This window comes from Oncorhynchus gorbuscha, linkage group LG24 (genome assembly GCF_021184085.1).
Source record: "Oncorhynchus gorbuscha isolate QuinsamMale2020 ecotype Even-year linkage group LG24, OgorEven_v1.0, whole genome shotgun sequence".
Lineage (NCBI taxonomy): Eukaryota > Metazoa > Chordata > Actinopteri > Salmoniformes > Salmonidae > Oncorhynchus > Oncorhynchus gorbuscha.
The window spans coordinates 44,024,686-44,043,126 of NC_060196.1; the positions used below are offsets into that span (position 1 = coordinate 44,024,686).

The 18,441-nt window shown below is 47.0% G+C and overlaps 1 pseudogene; it reads left to right on the forward strand.

The window, feature by feature from the left end:
- Nucleotides 1-11,718: 11,718 nt before the first annotated feature.
- On the forward strand, nucleotides 11,719-13,320 carry LOC124012251 (annotated as a pseudogene).
- The last annotated feature ends 5,121 nt before the right edge of the window (nucleotides 13,321-18,441 follow it).

The window sequence follows — 18,441 nt, forward strand, 5'->3', positions numbered from 1 at the left end:
GGGTCATTCAGTCCTGTTTGCTCTCCTCTCTCTCCTTCGCTTCATAGGCTAAATAATGACACTTCTACCACTTACACAGGCCAGAGAGGGAAAGAGACCAAATAGTACATTCCCAACTGTCGCTATCCTCCACAACGCTTTCTGTTGCAAATTAGTGTAAATAGCTGCTCGTTCCCATGGTAGGAGGACAGTGTCCACACACCAGTATGGGCCTGGATGGGAAGCCAGAGAAGAGGAGAGGAGGAGGGGAGGATAAGAGGTGGAGAGAAGGAGAGAATGAAAGGAAGAGAGGAGTGGAGGAAAGAAGGAGAGGAGGAAATAGGGAGAATAGACCAAAGGAGGAGAGGAGACCAGATGTGGAGAGGAGAGGCCAGAGTAAGACAGGAGAGGAGGAGAGAAGTACAGAAGGAGAGGAGAGAAAGAGAGAAGGCCAGGGTTTACCTAGGGGTCCTCGGGAATGGACCTTACTCACACTGGAACACTGTGGGAAATTTCATCATGACCTGGGGTACAAACTCACAACCCTCTTCACAAAACTCACAACACTTCATTCTAAAGAAGCAACATCATCCATACCACAGTCCCAGAAAAGCCATACAGTCTGGGTCTGGGGGAGCAACATTACAACAGTGTGTGTGTGTGTGTGTGTGTGTGTGTGTGTGTGTGTGTGTGTGTGTGTGTGTGTGTGTGTGTGTGTGTGTGTGTGTGTGTGTGTGTGTGTGTGTGTGTGTGTGTGTGTGTGTGTGTGTGTGTGTGTGCGCTGGTGTAAAGTACTTAAGTAAAAATACTTGAAAGCACTAACCTCTACGGGATGGGTGTTCCCAAACCGGGATGGTTGTTTGCTAATGTGCACTAATGTGAATAGACTGACATTGTGTACATCAGCCAACTTTCCAGGACATATGGGCAGAAAGCTTAAATTATTGTTAATCTAACTGCAGTGTCCAATTAACAGTAGTTTTCACAGGGAAATAATACCATGCTATTGTTTGAGGAGAGTGCACAACAACAAAACCCTTTTATCACGGCAACTGGTTTGATACATTCACCTCTGAAGGTAATTAATGTACTTATATTCAGGAATCTTGCTCTGATTTGTCATCCTGAGGGTCCCAGAAAGAAAATGTAGCACAGTTTTGTTTGATCAAATGTAGTTCAAATGTAGGAATGTCTCTGGCTCCACACCCACCCCGCCTGGCCATCTAGATGTGTGAAAGTTAGTGTATAAGCTAAGGATCCATCATGTATGACATTCCTGGGAGTGTGTAAACTTACATTTTTTATTACCATAGCATTTTTGTTTGTTCTCTATAGCTATGTACTTTTAAAAAATGTATCAATTGAACAATTCGGCACATTTGGGCAAACTCCTGGCAGACATGATACAAAATATTGCGCAGTAATGTAATTCTTCGCTGGCTCAGTCTGAAACTTTGCACACATACACTGCTGCCATCTGGTGGCCAAAATCTAAATTACATCTAGACTCCTATCTGAAAGTATGGCATTTCTCTTGCATTTCAAAGAATATGGAAAAAATGTTAACACGTTTTTTTTGTTTGTATGATCTTTTACCGGATCTAATGTGTTATATTCTCCTACATTTATTTCACATTTCACAAGTCTTTCCTTTCAAATGGTATCAAGAACATGGTATGATTGCTTCAGGTCCTGAGCTACAGGCAGTTAGATTTGTCATTTTAGGCGAAAATTGAAAAAAAGGGTACGATCTGTAAATTTGGGGGTATCTGTACTTTACTATTTATATTTTTGACTACTTTTACTTTTACTTCACTACATTCCTAAGAAAATAATGTACTTTTTACTCTATATATTTTCCCTGACACCCAGAAGTACCCATTACATTTTGAATGCTTGTCAGGCTAGTAAAATGGTCCAATTCACACACTTATCAAGATAACATCCCTGGTCATCCCTACTGCCATCACTGGCTATCCATTTAAAAAAATGTAACTATAAAATGATGCCGTCTGGTTTGCTTAAAATAAGGAATTTGAAATTAAATATTAAATTACTTTTAATATTTAAGTATATTTGAGCAATTACATCTACTTTTGATACTTAAGTATCTTTAAAACCAAATACTTTTAGACTTTTACTCAAGTATTATTTTACTGGGTGACTTTTACTTGATTCATTTCTATGAAGGTATCTTTACTTTTACTACAGTATGACATTTGGGTACTTTTTCCACCACTGTGTGTGTGTGTGTGTGTGTGGTCAGGTGCATGTATGTCAGCACTCAAAGTTTAGTGGTTCTCCTTAATCTCTAACCCCTTCCCCAAGACCTACCCCACACCTCTCTCTCACACACACACTCTGTCTCTCCCTCTCTGTTGTCCTGGTAGGAGGGTAAACGGTGACATTCCTTTGGTAGTCGTGGAAATGCTGTGAAAGCACAGCTGTACTAAGATATGAGGTAATCTCACCCTGGGGCTGCTGGGTAAATATTGGTCTTAAATAAGAAATAAAAACCCAAGGACACACACACAGATTTATATTAATCCACATGCAAAGCACATTTTAACCTGACCATCAGTCTGTATCAGTCTCTCTCTGTTTATTATCTATGCATAGTCACTTTAACTCTACCTACATGTACATATTACCTCAATTACCTCGACACCGGTGCCCCCGCACATTGACTCTGTATCGGTAGCTCCTGTATATAGCTACTGTTATTTTACTGCTGCTCTTTCATTATTTGTTATTTTTTACTAATCTATTTCTTACTTAACACTTATTTTTCTTAAAACTGCCTTGTTGGTTAAGGGCTTGTAAGTAAGCATTTCACTGTAAGGTCTACACCTGTTGTTTTTGGCGCATGTGACAAATACAATTAGACTTGATTTGATTTACTGACCCACAGACTGCTGAGCTGTTTAGACAGTGGTGATCTCTAACTAATGACTACAGACGGGTCTTTCCTACCAGTGTGTGTCTGTAGAACTGAGACAAAGATAGAGAGAGGGAGCAAATAGAGAGAGACAGAAAGATGGAGAAAGTGGCAGGAGGAAAAAGGAGACGGGGGAAGGGAAGGATGGTGAAGGATTTGAGACTGGGTGGGTGAGGGGGAGAGGAGAAATTATCTCCTCCTTCATCAGGAGATACAGAGCTATTTCTCTCTCTGCTGCTGTTGTCCCCACCACAACACACACAGCCTGAAACTGGATACATAAAAAGCTGGCCTGTGAAGCATCACAGACAAAAAATGTATGCATATTTTTTCTCTTCTGTTTTTCTCCACCTATATATTCTCTTCCTCTCTTTCTCTTCCGTTTTCCTCTCCTTCACATTGCTTTATATCCTGCTCCTGCAACCCCCCTGTCTTCAATAAAAGTCTTCAAAGAAAAAGAGAAGCCTCATTTTAGCAAAGTAAAGCCTTGCAGGGTCATCCAATGTGCTACATTCAGACTCAGCTGAGGTTGTCCTAATGTTGTCCTGAGGTTATCCTAACATTGTCCTGAGGTTGTCCTAAAATGATGTTAAGACACTGCCCAGACAAAGTTTGAGCTAGAAGTAAAATCAAGTCATTAAAGTTTATCTCAGCTGGTAATCACGACAATTTTAGGTATAACATTGGATGATGGGTAAGGCATTGCCAGCTGTGAACTCTATAGCACACATCAGACAACCACAGTGAATGTGACTGTACATCAAATGTTGCAATGGTAAAACGTTTGATATCATTTTCGCCTAACACAATCACTTTGCCTACTCTTAATAATTGCCCAATACACTATATATACAAAAGTATGTGGACACCCCTTAAAATGAGTGGATTTGGCAATTTCAGTCACACCCGTTGTTTACAGGTGTATAAAATCGAGCAAACAGACATGCAATCTCAATAGACAATCATTGGCAGTAGAATGGCATTACTGGAGAGCTCAGTGACTTTCAACATGGCACCAAATTTCTGCCCTGCTAGCGAAGTAGTAGGCCACACAAGCTCACAGAACAGGACCACCAAATGCTGAGGCTCGTAGCATGTAACAATCTCCTGTCCTCTGTTGCAACACTTCCTACCGAGTTCCAAACTGCCTCACGTCATGGTTGTTTAAAGCAGAATTTTGACAATATTACCGTTTTATCAACACACTCGTCACTCCCGTTTAACAACTCTGGATCGTTTTGGCACAGTAGGCATCAAGTCACTTGCTGATAATCTTGCATACAATGTTTGAAAGGCCTGTCATTTTCATTGAACACAATCCAAGGTAACATAAGCTCTACATGCCTTCAGTAATTAAACACCAGAGTGATAGATGTGAAGAAGAGAAATGTGCAAATAGAGATACTAGCGGGGCTTTACCTAGCAAATACTTATAGATGACCTGAAGCCAGTGTGTTTTGCGACAAATATGAAGCGAGGGCCAGCCAACGAGAGCATACAGGTCACAGTGGTGGGTAGTAATGGGGCTTTGGTGACGAAACGGATGGCACTGTGATAGACTACATCCAATTGGCTAAGTAGAGTGTTGGAGGCTATTTTGTAAATTTCATCGCCGAAGTCAAGGATCGGTAGGATAGTCAGTTTTACGAGGATATGTTTGGCAGCATGAGTGAAGGATGCTTTGTTGCGAAATTGGAAGCCGATTCTAGATTTAATTTTGGATTGGAGATGCTTAATATGAGTCTGGAAGGAGAGTTTACAGTCTATCCAGACACCTAGGCATTTGTCCACATATTCTAAGTCAGAACCGTCCAGAGGAGTGATGCTACACAGGCGGGTGGGTGTGGGCAGTGATCGGTTGAAGAGCATGCATTTAGTTTAACTTGCATTTAAGAGCAGTTGGAGGCCACGGAAGGAGAGTTGTATGGCATTGAAGCTCGTCTGGAGGTTAGTTAACACAGTGTCCAAAGATGGGCCAAAAGTATACAGAATGGTGTCATCTGCGTAGAGATGGATCAGAGAATCACCAGCAGCAAGAGTGACATCATTGATGTTATACCCACAGCAACGATTAAAACATTCCCAAACCAGAAACCGTGGATTGATGACAGCATTTGCGCGAAACTGAAAGCGCGAACCACTGCTTTTAACCAGGGCCCAGTCTGCTCTTCCCACATGCTTCAAGAGGGCCATCATTGTTCCTGTTCCCAAGAAAGCTAAGGTAACTGAGCTAAACGACTACCGCCCCGTAGCACTCACTTCCGTCATCATGAAGTGCTTTGAGAGACTAGTCAAGGACCATATCACCTCCACCCTACCTGACACCCTAGACCCACTCCAATTTGCTTACCGCCCCAATAGGTCCACAGACAACGCAATCGCAATCGCAACCACACTGCACACTGCCCTAACCCATCTGGACAAGAGGAATACCTATGTGTGAATGCTGTTCATTGACTGCAGCTCAGCATTTAACACCATAGTACCCTCCAAACTCGTCATCAAGCTGACCCTGGGTCTCGACCCCGCTCTGTGCAACTGGGTACTGGACTTCCTGACGGGCCGCCCCCAGGTGGTGAGGGTAGGTAACAACATCTCCACTCCGCTGATCCTTAACACTGGGGCCCCACAAGGGTGCGTTCTGAGCCCTCTCCTGTACTCCCTGTTCACCCATGACTGCGTGGCCATCAACTCAATCATCAAGTTTGCGGACGACACAACAGTGGTAGGCTTGATTACCAACAACGACGAGAAGGCCTACAGGGAGGAGGTGAGGGCCCTCGGAGTGTGGTGTCAGGAAAATAACCTCACACTCAAAGTCAACAAAACAAAGGAGATGATTGTGGACTTGAGGGAGCACCCCCCTATCCACATCGACGGGACAGTAGTGGAGAGAGTAGTAAGTTTTAAGTTCCTCGGCGTACACATCACGGACAAACTGAATTGGTCCAACCACACAGACAGCGTTGTGAAGAAGGCGCAGCAGCGCCTCTTCAACCTCAGGAGGCTGAAGAAATTCGGCTTGTCACCAAAAGCACTCACAAACTTCTACAGATGCACAATCGAGAGCATCCTGTCGGGCTGTATCACCGCCTGGTACGTCAACTGCTTCGCCCAAAACCGTAAGGCTCTCCAGAGGGTAGTGAGGTCTGCACAACGCATCACCGGGGGCAAACTACCTACCCTCCAGGACATCTACACCACCCGATGTCACAGGCCAAAAAGATCATCAAGGACAACAACCACCCAAGCCACTGACTGTTCACCCTGCTATCATCCAGAAGGCGAGGTCAGTACAGGTGCATCAAAGCTGCTGCCAACATACTGACTCAACTCCAGCCACTTTAATAATAGAAATTGATGGAAAAAAATGTATCACTAGCCACTTTAAACAATGCCACTTAATATAATGTTTACATACCCTACATTGCTCATCTCATATGTATATGTATATACTGTACTCTATATCATCTACTGCATCTTTATGTAAAACATGTATCACTAGACACTTTAAATTATGCAGCTTTGTTTACATACCCTACATTACTCATCTCATACAGTGGGGCAAAAAAGTATTTAGTCAGCCACCGATTGTGCAAGTTCTCCCACTTAAAATAGATGAGAGAGGCCTGTAATTTTCATCATAGGTACACTTCAACTATGAATACTTATTTTCCACCATAATTTGCAAATAAATTCATTAAAATTTTCTGGATTTTTCTTCTCATTTTGTCTGTCATAGTTGAAGTGTACCTATGATGAAAATTACAGGCCTCTCTCATCTTTTTAAGTGGGAGAACTTGCACCATTGGTGGCTGACTAAAACCTTTTTTTCCCCACTGTATGTATATACTGTACTCGATACCATCTACTGCATCTTGCCTATGCTGTTCTGTATCATCACTCATTCATATATCTTTATGTACATATTCTTTATCCCTTTACACTTGTGTGTATAAGGTAGTAGTTGTGGAATTGTTAGGTTAGATTACTCGTTGGTTATTACTTGCTTGTCAGAACTAGAAGCACAAGCATTTCATTACATTTACATTACATTTAAGTCATTTAGCAGACGCTCTTATCCAGAGCGACTTACAAATTGGTGCATTCACCTTATGACATCCAGTGGAACAGTCACTTTACAATAGTGCATCTAAATCTTAAAGGGGGGGGGGAAGAGGGATTACTTATCCTATCCTAGGTATTCCTTAAAGAGGTGGGGTTTCAGGTGTCTCCGGAAGGTGGTGATTGACTCCGCTGTCCTGGCGTCGTGAGGGAGTTTGTTCCACCATTGGGGGGCCAGAGCAGCGAACAGTTTTGACTGGGCTGAGCGGGAACTGTACTTCCTCAGTTGTAGGGAGGCGAGCAGGCCAGAGGTGGATGAACGCAGTGCTCTTGTTTGGGTGTAGGGCCTGATCAGAGCCTGGAGGTACTGAGGTGCCGTTTCCCCCACAGCTCCGTAGGCAAGCACCATGGTCTTGTAGCGGATGCGAGCTTCAACTGGAAGCCAGTGGAGAGAGCGGAGGAGCGGGGTGACGTGAGAGAACTTGGGAAGGTTGAACACCAGACGGGCTGCGGAGTTCTGGATGAGTTGTAAGGGTTTAATGGCACAGGCAGGGAGCCCAGCCAACAGCGAGTTGCAGTAATCCAGAGGGGAGATGACAAGTGCCTGGATTAGGACCTGCGCCGCTTCCTGTGTGAGGCAGGGTCGTACTCTGCGGATGTTGTAGAGCATGAACCTACAGGAACGGGCCACCGCCTTGATGTTAGTTGAGAACGACAGGGTGTTGTCCAGGATCACGCCAAGGTTCTTAGCGCTCTGGGAGGAGGACACAATGGAGTTGTCAACCGTGATGGCGAGATCATGGAACGGGCAGTCCTTCCCCGGGAAGAAGAGCAGCTCCGTCTTGCCGAGGTTCAGCTTGAGGTGGTGATCCGTCATCCACACTGATATGTCTGCCAGACATGCAGAGATGCGATTCGCCACCTGGTCATCAGAAGGGGGAAAGGAGAAGATTAATTGTGTGTCGTCTGCATAGCAATGATAGGAGAGACCATGTGAGGTTATGACGAGATGCCCAACTCGGAGAGGGTGGAGAGGAGGATCTGATGGTTCACAGTATCGAAGGCAGCCGATAGATCTAGAAGGATGAGAGCAGAGGAGAGAGAGTTAGCTTTAGCAGTGCGGAGCGCCTCCGTGATACAGAGGAGAGTAGTCTCAGTTGAATGACTAGTCTTGAAACCTGACTGATTTGGATCAAGAAGGTCATTCAGAGAGAGATAGCGGGAGAGCTGGCCAAGGACGGCACGTTCAAGAGTTTTCGCTACACTCGCATTAACATCTGCTAACCATTTGTATGTGACAAATACAATTTTATTTTATTTGATACAAAGAAAGGAGTCTGCCCGAGAATTGAACCCTGTTGCACCCCCATAGAGACGGCCAGAGGTCCAGACATCAGGCCCTCCGATTTGACACACTGAACTCTATCTGAGAAGTAGTTGGTGAACCAGGCGTGGCAGTCATTTGAGAAACCAAGGCTGTTGAGTCTGCCAATAAGAATGTGGTGATTGACAGAGTTGAAAGTCTTGGCCATGTTGATGAATACGGCTGCACAGTATTGTCTGTTATCGAAATGGTCTGTGATCTGTTAGTTCAAATCAAATCAAATCAAATTTATTTATATTGCCCTTCGTACATCAGCTGATATCTCAAAGTGCTGTACAGAAACCCAGCCTAAAATCCCAAACAGCAAGCAATGCAGGTGTAGAAGCACGGTGGCTAGGAAAAACTCCATAGAAAGGCCAAAACCTAGGAAGAAACCTAGAGAGGAACCAGACGGGATGGCCAGTCCTCTTCTGGTTCTGCCGGGTGGAGATTATAACAGATTATAACAGATTATAACAGATTATAACAGAACATGGCCAAGATGTTCAAATGTTCATAAATGACCAGCATGGTTGAATAATAATAAGGCAGAACAGTTGAAACTGGAGCAGCAGCACGGCCAGGTGGACTGGGGACAGCAAGGAGTCATCATGTCAGGTAGTCCTGGGGCATGGTCCTAGGGCTCAGGTCCTCCGAGAGAGAGAAAGAAAAAGAGAATGAGAGAATTAGAGAACGCACACTTAGATTCACACAGGACACCGAATAGGACAGGAGAAGTACTCCAGATATAACAAACTGACCCTAGCCCCCCGACACATAAACTACTGCAGCATAAATACTGGAGGCTGAGACAGGAGGAGACAGGAGGGGTCAGGAGACACTTTGGCCCCATCCGAGGACACCCCCGGACAGGGCCAAACAGGAAGGATATAACCCCACCCACTTTGCCAAAGCACAGCCCCCACACCACTAGAGGGATACCTTCAACCACCAACTTACCATCCTGAGACAAGGCTGAGTATAGCCCACAAAGATCTCCGCCACGGCACAACCCAAGGGGGGGGGGGCACCAACCCAGACAGGATGGCCACATCAGTGAATCAACCCACTCAGGTGACGCATCCCTTCCAGGGACGGCATGAGAGAGCCCCAGTAAGCCAGTGACTCAGCCCCTGTAATAGGGTGAGTCTTCAGTAAAGACTTAAAGGTTGAGACCGAGTTTGCGTCTCTGACATGGGTAGGCAGACCGTTCCATAAAAATGGAGCTCTATAGGAAAAAGCCCTGCCTCCAGCTGTTTGGTTAGAAATTCTAGGGACAGTTAGGAGGCCTGTGTCTTGTGACCGTAGCGTTCGTGTAGGTATGTACGGCAGGACCAAATCAGAGAGATAGGTAGGAGCAAGTCCATGTAATGCTTTGTAGTTTAGTAGTAAAACCTTGAAATCAGCCCTTGCTTTGACAGGAAGCCAGTGTAGGGAGGCTAGCACTGGAGTAATATGATCAAATTTTTTGGTTCTAGTCAGGATTCTAGCAGCCGTATTTAGCACTAACTGAAGTTTATCTAGTGCTTTATCCTGGTAGCCGGAAAGTAGAGCATTGCAGTAGTCTAACCTAGAAGTAACAAAAGCATGGATTAATTTTTCTGCATCATTTTTGGACAGAAAGTTTCTGATTTTTGCAATGTTACGTAGATGGAAAAAAGCTGTCCTTGAAATGGTCTTGATATGTTCTTCCTCTTGGACCTAGACTTGGCACTCCGGTACCACTTGCCGTGCAGTAGCAGAGAGAACAATCCATGACTAGGGTAGCTGGAGTCTTTGACCATTCTTGGGGCCTTCCTCCACCTGCTATAGAGGTTCTGGAAGGTAGGAAGCTTTGCCCCAGTGATGTACTGGGCCGTAAGCACTACCCTCTGTAGTGCCTTGCGGTCGGAGGCCGAGCAGTTGCCATACCAGGCAGTGATGCAACCTGTCAGGATGCTCTCGATGTTACAGCTGTAGAACCTTTTGAGGATCTGAGGACCAATGCCAAATCTTTTCAGTCTCCTGGGTAGGTTTTTTCGTGCTCTCTTCACGACTGTCGATTGGTTCCAACCACCGTGTCTTTGTGAGACGTAGAGTAGGTGAACAAATTATCTCTGCATGTCTGGTTCCCACTGTGAAGCATGGAGGAAGAGGTATTATGGCGTGGGAGTGCTTTGCTGGTGACACTGTCAGTGATTTATTTAGAATTCAAGGCACACTTAACCAGCATGGCTACCACAGCATTCTGCAGTGATACGTCATCCCATCTGGTTTGCGCTTAGTGGGACTATAATTTGTTTTTCAACAGGACTATGACCCAAAACACCCCTCCAGGCTGTGTAAGGACTATTTGACCAAGGAGAGTGATGGAGTGATGCATCAGATGACCTGGCCTCCGCAATCACCCAACCTCAACCCAATTGAGATGGTTTGGTATGAGTTGGACCGCAGAGTGAAGGAAAAACAGCCAACAAGTGCTCAGCATGTGTTATTTAATAGTTTTGATGTATTCACTATTATTTTACAATGTAGAAAATAGTTCAAATAAGAGAAACCCTTGAATGAGCAGGTGTGCCCAAAAGAGGTGGAAATAAATTAATATAACCAAAAGCTTACCTTGGCTTGGAATAGTTCCAGTGTTGGATAGCTATAGCCAGCTACCTAACATAGCATGCCTTGATGTTTGAGCCAGGTGTTTGAGTTGGCTACACTAGCTAGCTGTGAAAGTGAAAAAATACATTCAAATATAACTAGCTCTGTCTCTCCCTCTCTCTCTTGCTTCTTCATTTATTTATTTTTTAAATTCAAACATTTAAACTATTGTCTCTCTTGCCTCTCTTTGAGTCAACTACTCACCACAATTTATCCACTGCAGTGCTTGCTAGCTAGCTGTAGCTTATGCTTTCAGGACTAGATTCATTCTCTGATCCTTGGAGGAAGGAAGCTAGCTGTCCTCTGGCTACACCATGGTGCTACCCTACAGAGTGCTGCTGAGGCTACTGTAGACCTTCAGTGCAAAACAGTGTGCTTTAATAAATTATTTGGTGACATCACGTGAATATGTTTAGTATCGTTTTATCTAAAAAATTATAGCTTTTTTAATGTTTCACTATTTTTTTAATGGAATTCACTGAGGAGGCCTTCCCTTCTTCCTCTGAGGAAGTCTCCACTGCCCTGCACATATCTGTGTATCTGGCATGCACCACACCCAATGTTCTCTGCTGACAACACACCTGGGTCATATTCACTAGAACCCAAACAGAAGCAAACTGGTCGAAATGGGGAGGGACCTAACTGAATTTGTCCAAAAGAAACGGTTGTTTTGGTTGTCAGTTTGCTACAGTGTGCAGTGCACTAATTAATATGGCACTGCTTACCTATCTACCTGTGCAATCTGAAGGGTGTGCCTCTGACCTATGATGACGTCCGTGTGCTGGGGCAGCATGGAGACATCTACGACAATAATGGATACATACACCTCGACATATAAGCCAACTTTGTCATCCCCCCCAGAGAGGACAGAAACTACTGGTGAGAGCTTTGTAACTGTGTGAGTGACATCAGATCGACACAGAACAGATGTGACTTACAGAAGACTGCAGTGTGGATATGTTGTATTTAGTTACAATAATAACATACTGTATATGGATAGAGTCAGGAACACTGCTTGGAAAGGTCTAGTTGAAGCTAACTCTCTCCTCTCCCATCCCTCCTCCCCTCTCCCTACTCCTATCCCTCTCTCCCCTTCCTTTCCTCTCCAGGGTAGAGTAAATAAGCTTGGTGTGAGTCATGAGTCTGATCCACGGCTCTTTTAACGACAGTATTCCGAAGCCGTTCCATGTCACCATGGAGACCTGGAGGGAGGCAGGGCCCAGGATAGGAGCGGAGCTGGAGTTTGAGGTCTGTTAGCTGGACTCAGACACAGTCGGAGTCCTGCTGATCAGAGGACGAATGGACAGGAAACAGTAGGTTAGAGAGTGTGTGTCTGAGATGGACTATATTGCTGTTGGACTGGCCTGCACAGAATCAGTAGTCAAGAAATCGCTTTGTATCCCAAATAAATACTAAAGTGTGTGTGCCTGCTCTGAATGTGTGGTGTGTGTGTGTGTGTGTTGTGTTTCCTCACTCTCAGGGTTCAGGAGCTGATGGCAGTATGAGATAGTTTTGATCCCAACGACCCTGCAGAGCAGCTGAAGGAACCAGACAAGAACCTGCTCTAGAACCTGATCTAGAACCAAGCCAGGACTTTCTTGACGCCACTGGGAAACTCAAGAGGAGGAGAAAGAAAACAGAGTGGAAGAGACTGCAGTAACAACATCCAACCAGCAGGGAGGCACTGTGTTTGGAACAGCAAAGGAGAGCGGCACTAACGGCCACATATAGGAGAGGAGGGAAAAAAGAAGGTGACGCGACAGAAAGACCAGGAGAGGGCAGTGGAGTGGAGAAACTCCAGCGGTTACCTTAGTGACAAGTTAAACAGGAAGAGAAAACGGGGAGATGATATCGTGTCCTGTCTCCATGGCGATTCCGAAACCCAAAACCAAGAAGAAGAAAAATAAATATGACTGTGACACTGACTAAAAGACTGAAGCAAGATTATTTTGTGAAACGGAATGAACATTAAAAGATGGTGATGATGACCGTGATGCCGACTATAATGAAATGCCTTAAGTAGACCCGGTGACTTTGTTTGTTTAGCTAATCACAGCCCCAGGACTCCCATGTTGTTGGGGGGATCCTTTTCACAGCTGTTAACATTGTTTCCTATAGAAACCTGCAGAAGTCATTTCTTTTAGAACTACAGCTTTACCCTTCTAGCTATCACTAGAGCATATCAACATGCTGTAGGGTTGTTCAACAGGTCTTAACCAGTGTCTTAAACTTGTCAGTCTTCAATCTGAAATGGAAGCCAATTCCCTATGGAGTGCACTAATTTTGACCAGGGCCACATCGGGCTATTCTATAGGGCTTGGCCCTTGCCAAAAGTAGTGCATTATGTAGAATGCCATTTTGGACATGTTGTTTGTTGCGTTATGCTGTTTTCTTCACAGTCTCAGAGAGAGGGAAACATGTTGCTAGTATCCAGCCCTTCTACGTTTGTATAGGTGCCACATTGAAGGCTTTAGCAAAGCAGAGAAAAGTGTTTATATTAGTTAAATAATGATAGATTTGGAAGTGACTGTGTTGTGTGTCATAAGTTTGTGTGGTAGAGGATAGCAGTTGTATTTGTAGATGTGGGTGGTCATTGATTGATGTACTGTATGTCCTCAAAGACACCTCCCCAAGTCACCTGAGTGGGTGTGTTGTTACATTGTTTACCAGGAAGTTATTGTTATACAATCTGGACGGTTTATACAGGGAGGGGGAGTGCAGAGGCATTTCAAATATGTTGAGCCACAACCCTCCCCTCACTTCATGTGAGGAACAGAATGGAAAACAGAGCTGAATACACAGGTGAGAAATAGATAGCTAGGCCTACTGTTAGGTGTGTGTATATCTAATGATGATGTGCTTTTTTTGTTAAGATAGAATAAGACTTAGGACCTGCAGTAGGGTTTATCAGTTTATTTCGGTGCAGAAAAACTTAACAATACTTCCCTTTCTTGCAACAACCGAAACATTTTTCAGGATAAGTGTCTGTTAAATGACCAAAGTGTAATGTCTGAGGCATCATGTGGGTGGAGTTTGCACATTTGAGACCATTCCATTGGTTCTTAAGTGAAATCTCTTGCGAGATGAGTGAAGCACATGATCTGTAGTCCTTACCTACTCTCCACTCAAGTAGTTTCCTCATTTATTGAACGGGTGTTTTCACTGCAGTCATAAGAATGGAATGTAGACAAACAGATGTCTTATGATGCTGTGCGTTTTCAAGAAAAAGAAGTTGAGGCAGAGAGAAAGAGGAAGTGTTATACTTTATGATAGAAAGAGTTAGGCTAAAACAAAGAATGACTCTTCCTGGGGTGTAGCAACATTAAGGCAGTTATATACAAGTTCAAATATTACATCTCATTACATTTCATAACACTTTTCACAACACATTAAGTGTGTTCCCTCAGGCCACTACTCTACTACCACATATCTGCAATACAAAATCCATCTGCACGTGTGTGTGGAATGCGTGTCTTATCATGTGTGTGTGTCTGTGCCTGTGTGTGTGTGTGTGTATCTTCACAGTCCCCGCTGTTCCATATTTTTTACATCTGATTCTACTGCTTGCATCAGTTACCTGATGTGGAATAGATTTACATGTAGCCATGGCTCCATGTAGTACTGTGCCCCTCCCGTAGTCTGTTCTGGACTTGAGGATTGTGAAGAGACCTTTGGTGGCATCAAATCAAAGCAAATGCTATTAGTCACATGCACCAAATACAAGTGTAGACCTTACAGTGAAATGCTTATTTACGAGCCCCTAACCAACAATGCAGTTTAAAAAATACAGATAAGAATAAGACAAAAGTAACAAGTAATTAAAGAGCAGCAGTAAAAGAACAATAGCAAGACTATATACAGGGGGTACCGGTACAGAGTCAATGTGGAGGCTATATACAGGGGGTACCGATACAGAGTCAATGTGTGGGGGCACCGGTTAGTTGAGGTAGTATGTACGTAGTACATGTAGGTAGAGTTATTAAAGTGACTCAGCATGTCTTGTGGGGTATGCATGGGTGTCCAAGCTGTGTGCTAGTAATTTAAACAGACACCTCAGTGCATTCAGCATGTGTCACGAATATCACCGAAGTTGGCTCCCCTTCCTGTTCGGGTGGCGCTCGGCGGTCGTCGTCGCCGGTCTACTAGCTGCCACTGAAGGTGGCTCCCCTTCCCTTTCGGGTGGCGTTCGGCGGTCGTCGTCGCCGGTCTACTAGCTGCCACTGAAGGTGGCTCCCCTTCCCGTTCGGGTGGCGTTCGGCGGTCGTCGTCGCCGGTCTACTAGCTGCCACTGAAGGTGGCTCCCTTTCCTGTTCGGGTGGCGCTCGGCGGTCTACTAGCTGCCACTGAAGGTGGCTCCCCTTCCAGTTCGGGTGGCGCTCGGCGGTCGTCGTCGCCGGTCTACTAGCTGCCACTGAAGGTGGCTCCCCTTCCCATTCGGGTGGCGCTCGGCGGTCTACTAGCTGCCACTAATAGTGGCTCCCCTTCCTGTTCGGGTGGCGCTCGGCGGTCTACTAGCTGCCACTGAAGGTGGCTCCCCTTCCCGTTCGGGTGGCGCTCGGCGGTCTACTAGCTGCCACTGAAGGTGGCTCCCCTTCCCGTTCGGGTGGCGCTCGGCGGTCGTCGTCGCCGGTCTACTAGCTGCCACTGAAGGTGGCTCCCCTTCACGTTCGGGTGGCGCTCGGCGGTCTACTAGCTGCCACAGAAGGTGGCTCCCCTTCCCGTTCGGGTGGCGCTCGGCGGTCGTCGTCGCCGGTCTACTAGCTGCCACTGAAGGTGGCTCCCCTTCCCGTTCGGGTGGCGCTCGGCGGTCGTCGTCGCCGGTCTACTAGCTGCCACTGAAGGTGGCTCCCCTTCCCGTTCGGGTGGCGTTCGGCGGTCGTCGTCGCCGGTCTACTAGCTGCCACTGAAGGTGGCTCCCTTTCCTGTTCGGGTGGCGCTCGGCGGTCTACTAGCTGCCACTGAAGGTGGCTCCCCTTCCCGTTCGGGTGGCGCTCGGCGGTCGTCGTCGCCGGTCTACTAGCTGCCACTGAAGGTGGCTCCCCTTCCCATTCGGGTGGCGCTCGGCGGTCTACTAGCTGCCACTAATAGTGGCTCCCCTTCCTGTTCGGGTCGCCCTTGGCGGTCTACTAGCTGCCACTGAAGGTGGCTCCCCTTCCCGTTCGGGTGGCGCTCGGCGGTCTACTAGCTGCCACTGAAGGTGGCTCCCCTTCCCGTTCGGGTGGCGCTCGGCGGTCGTCGTCGCCGGTCTACTAGCTGCCACTGAAGGTGGCTCCCCTTCCCGTTCGGGTGGCGCTCGGCGGTCTACTAGCTGCCACAGAAGGTGGCTCCCCTTCCCGTTCGGGTGGCGCTCGGCGGTCGTCGTCGCCGGTCTACTAGCTGCCACTGAAGGTGGCTCCCCTTCCCGTTCGGGTGGCGCTCGGCGGTCGTCGTCGCCGGTCTACTAGCTGCCACTGAAGGTGGCTCCCCTTCCCGTTCGGGTGGCGCTCGCGAAGGTGGCGTCGTCGCCGGTCTACTAGCTGCCACTGAAGGTGGCTCCCCTTCCCGTTCGGTTTGGCGCTCGGCGGTCGTCGTCGCCGGTCTACTAGCTGCCACTGAAGGTGGCTCCCCTTCCCGTTCGGGTGGCGTTCGGCGGTCGTCGTCGCCGGTCTACTAGCTGCCACTGAAGGTGGCTCCCCTTCCTGTTCGGGTGGCGCTCGGCGGTCTACTAGCTGCCACTGAAGGTGGCTCCCCTTCCCGTTTGGGTGGCGCTCGGCGGTCTACTAGCTGCCACTGAAGGTGGCTCCCCTTCCCGTTCGGGTGGCGCTCGGCGGTCGTCGTCGCCGGTCTACTAGCTGCCACTGAAGGTGGCTCCCCTTCCCGTTCGGGTGGCGCTCGCGGTCGTCGTCGCCGGTCTACTAGCTGCCACTGAAGGTGGCTCCCCTTCCCGTTCGGGTGGCGCTCGGCGGTCGTCGTCGCCGGTCTACTAGCTGCCACTGAAGGTGGCTCCCCTTCCCGTTCGGGTGGCGCTCGGCGGTCGTCGTCGCCGGTCTACTAGCTGCCACTGAAGGTGGCTCCCCTTCCCGTTCGGGTGGCGCTCGGCGGTCGTCGTCGCCGGTCTACTAGCTGCCACTGAAGGTGGCTCCCCTTCCCGTTCGGGTGGCGCTCGGCGGTCGTCGTCGCCGGTCTACTAGCTGCCACTGAAGGTGGCTCCCCTTCCCGTTCGGGTGGCGCTCGGCGCTCGTCGTCGCCGGTCTACTAGCTGCCACTGAAGGTGGCTCCCCTTCCCGTTCGGGTGGCGTTCGGCGGTCGTCGTCGCCGGTCTACTAGCTGCCACTGAAGGTGGCTCCCCTTCCCGTTCGGGTGGCGCTCGGCGGTCGTCGTCCCTCTTTGTGGCACCTGACCACACGACTGAACAGTAGTCCAAATGTGACAAAACTAGGGCCTGTAGGACCTGTCTTGTTGATAGTGCTGTTAAAAAATCAGAGCAACGCTTTATTATTGACAGACATCTCCCCATCTTAGCTACTGTTGTATCAATATGTTTTGACCATGACAGTTTACAATCCAAGGTTACTCCAAGCAGTTTAGTCACCTCAACTTGCTCAATTTCCACATGATTTATTACAAGATTTAATTGAGGTTTAGGGTTTGGACTAACTTATTCCTTGCCACCCATTCTGAAACTAACTACAGCTCTTTGTTAAGTGTTGCAGTGATTTCACTCGCTGTAGTAGCTGACGTGTATAGTACTGGTGTAATGGACCGTAGTTGATCTGTGATCGGTAAGGATCACCCCCCACGGTTCGGCACACATGTAAACAGCGGATCAATTGCAAAGTTTAACCATCATAGTGTGAAATACAGTTTTACTGCCGCTGTTACTTTTTAAAGTAATAATTCCCTAAATCTCGATGCAGGGTTGCAGTGAAAAGATAAAGACAGACAGATAGATGCGTGCTGTGTTCTACTCTGACGCCTGAAGTTTGATTTGATTTTTTTTTAAGCAGTTGCGTGTACTGTTCACGTGAACGGGGCATGTTGAATACCAACGAATCAATCCTGGATTCTCGCGTTGCAAAGCAGAAAAAAGAGCAGTGACAGCCATGGCTAGCGGAGAAGCTGAAGAACTGGAAAAGCCTCTCGCTTCATTTAATAAGTCTCATGTATGGGAGCATTTTGGCTTCCCTGTCAAGTATGATGACGGAAGAAGGGTGGTGGACAACACCATTACGGTGTGTAGGCATTGTGCCACAAGAAAGCGGTATGATCATGGCCACACATTTAAAGCGTCATCAGCCTGGTGTGTCAGTGACGGAAGCCAACTCAGCCAAGAAACAACAACTTCTCACTGCGACATTTAAGCAGCCCTTTCCTGCAGAATCAGACCAGACTAAAGCCATCACCAAATCTATTGGGATGTTTATCGCTGCAGACATGAGTCCACATTATGTTGTGGAAAACAAAACTTTTAAAATACGGTGAA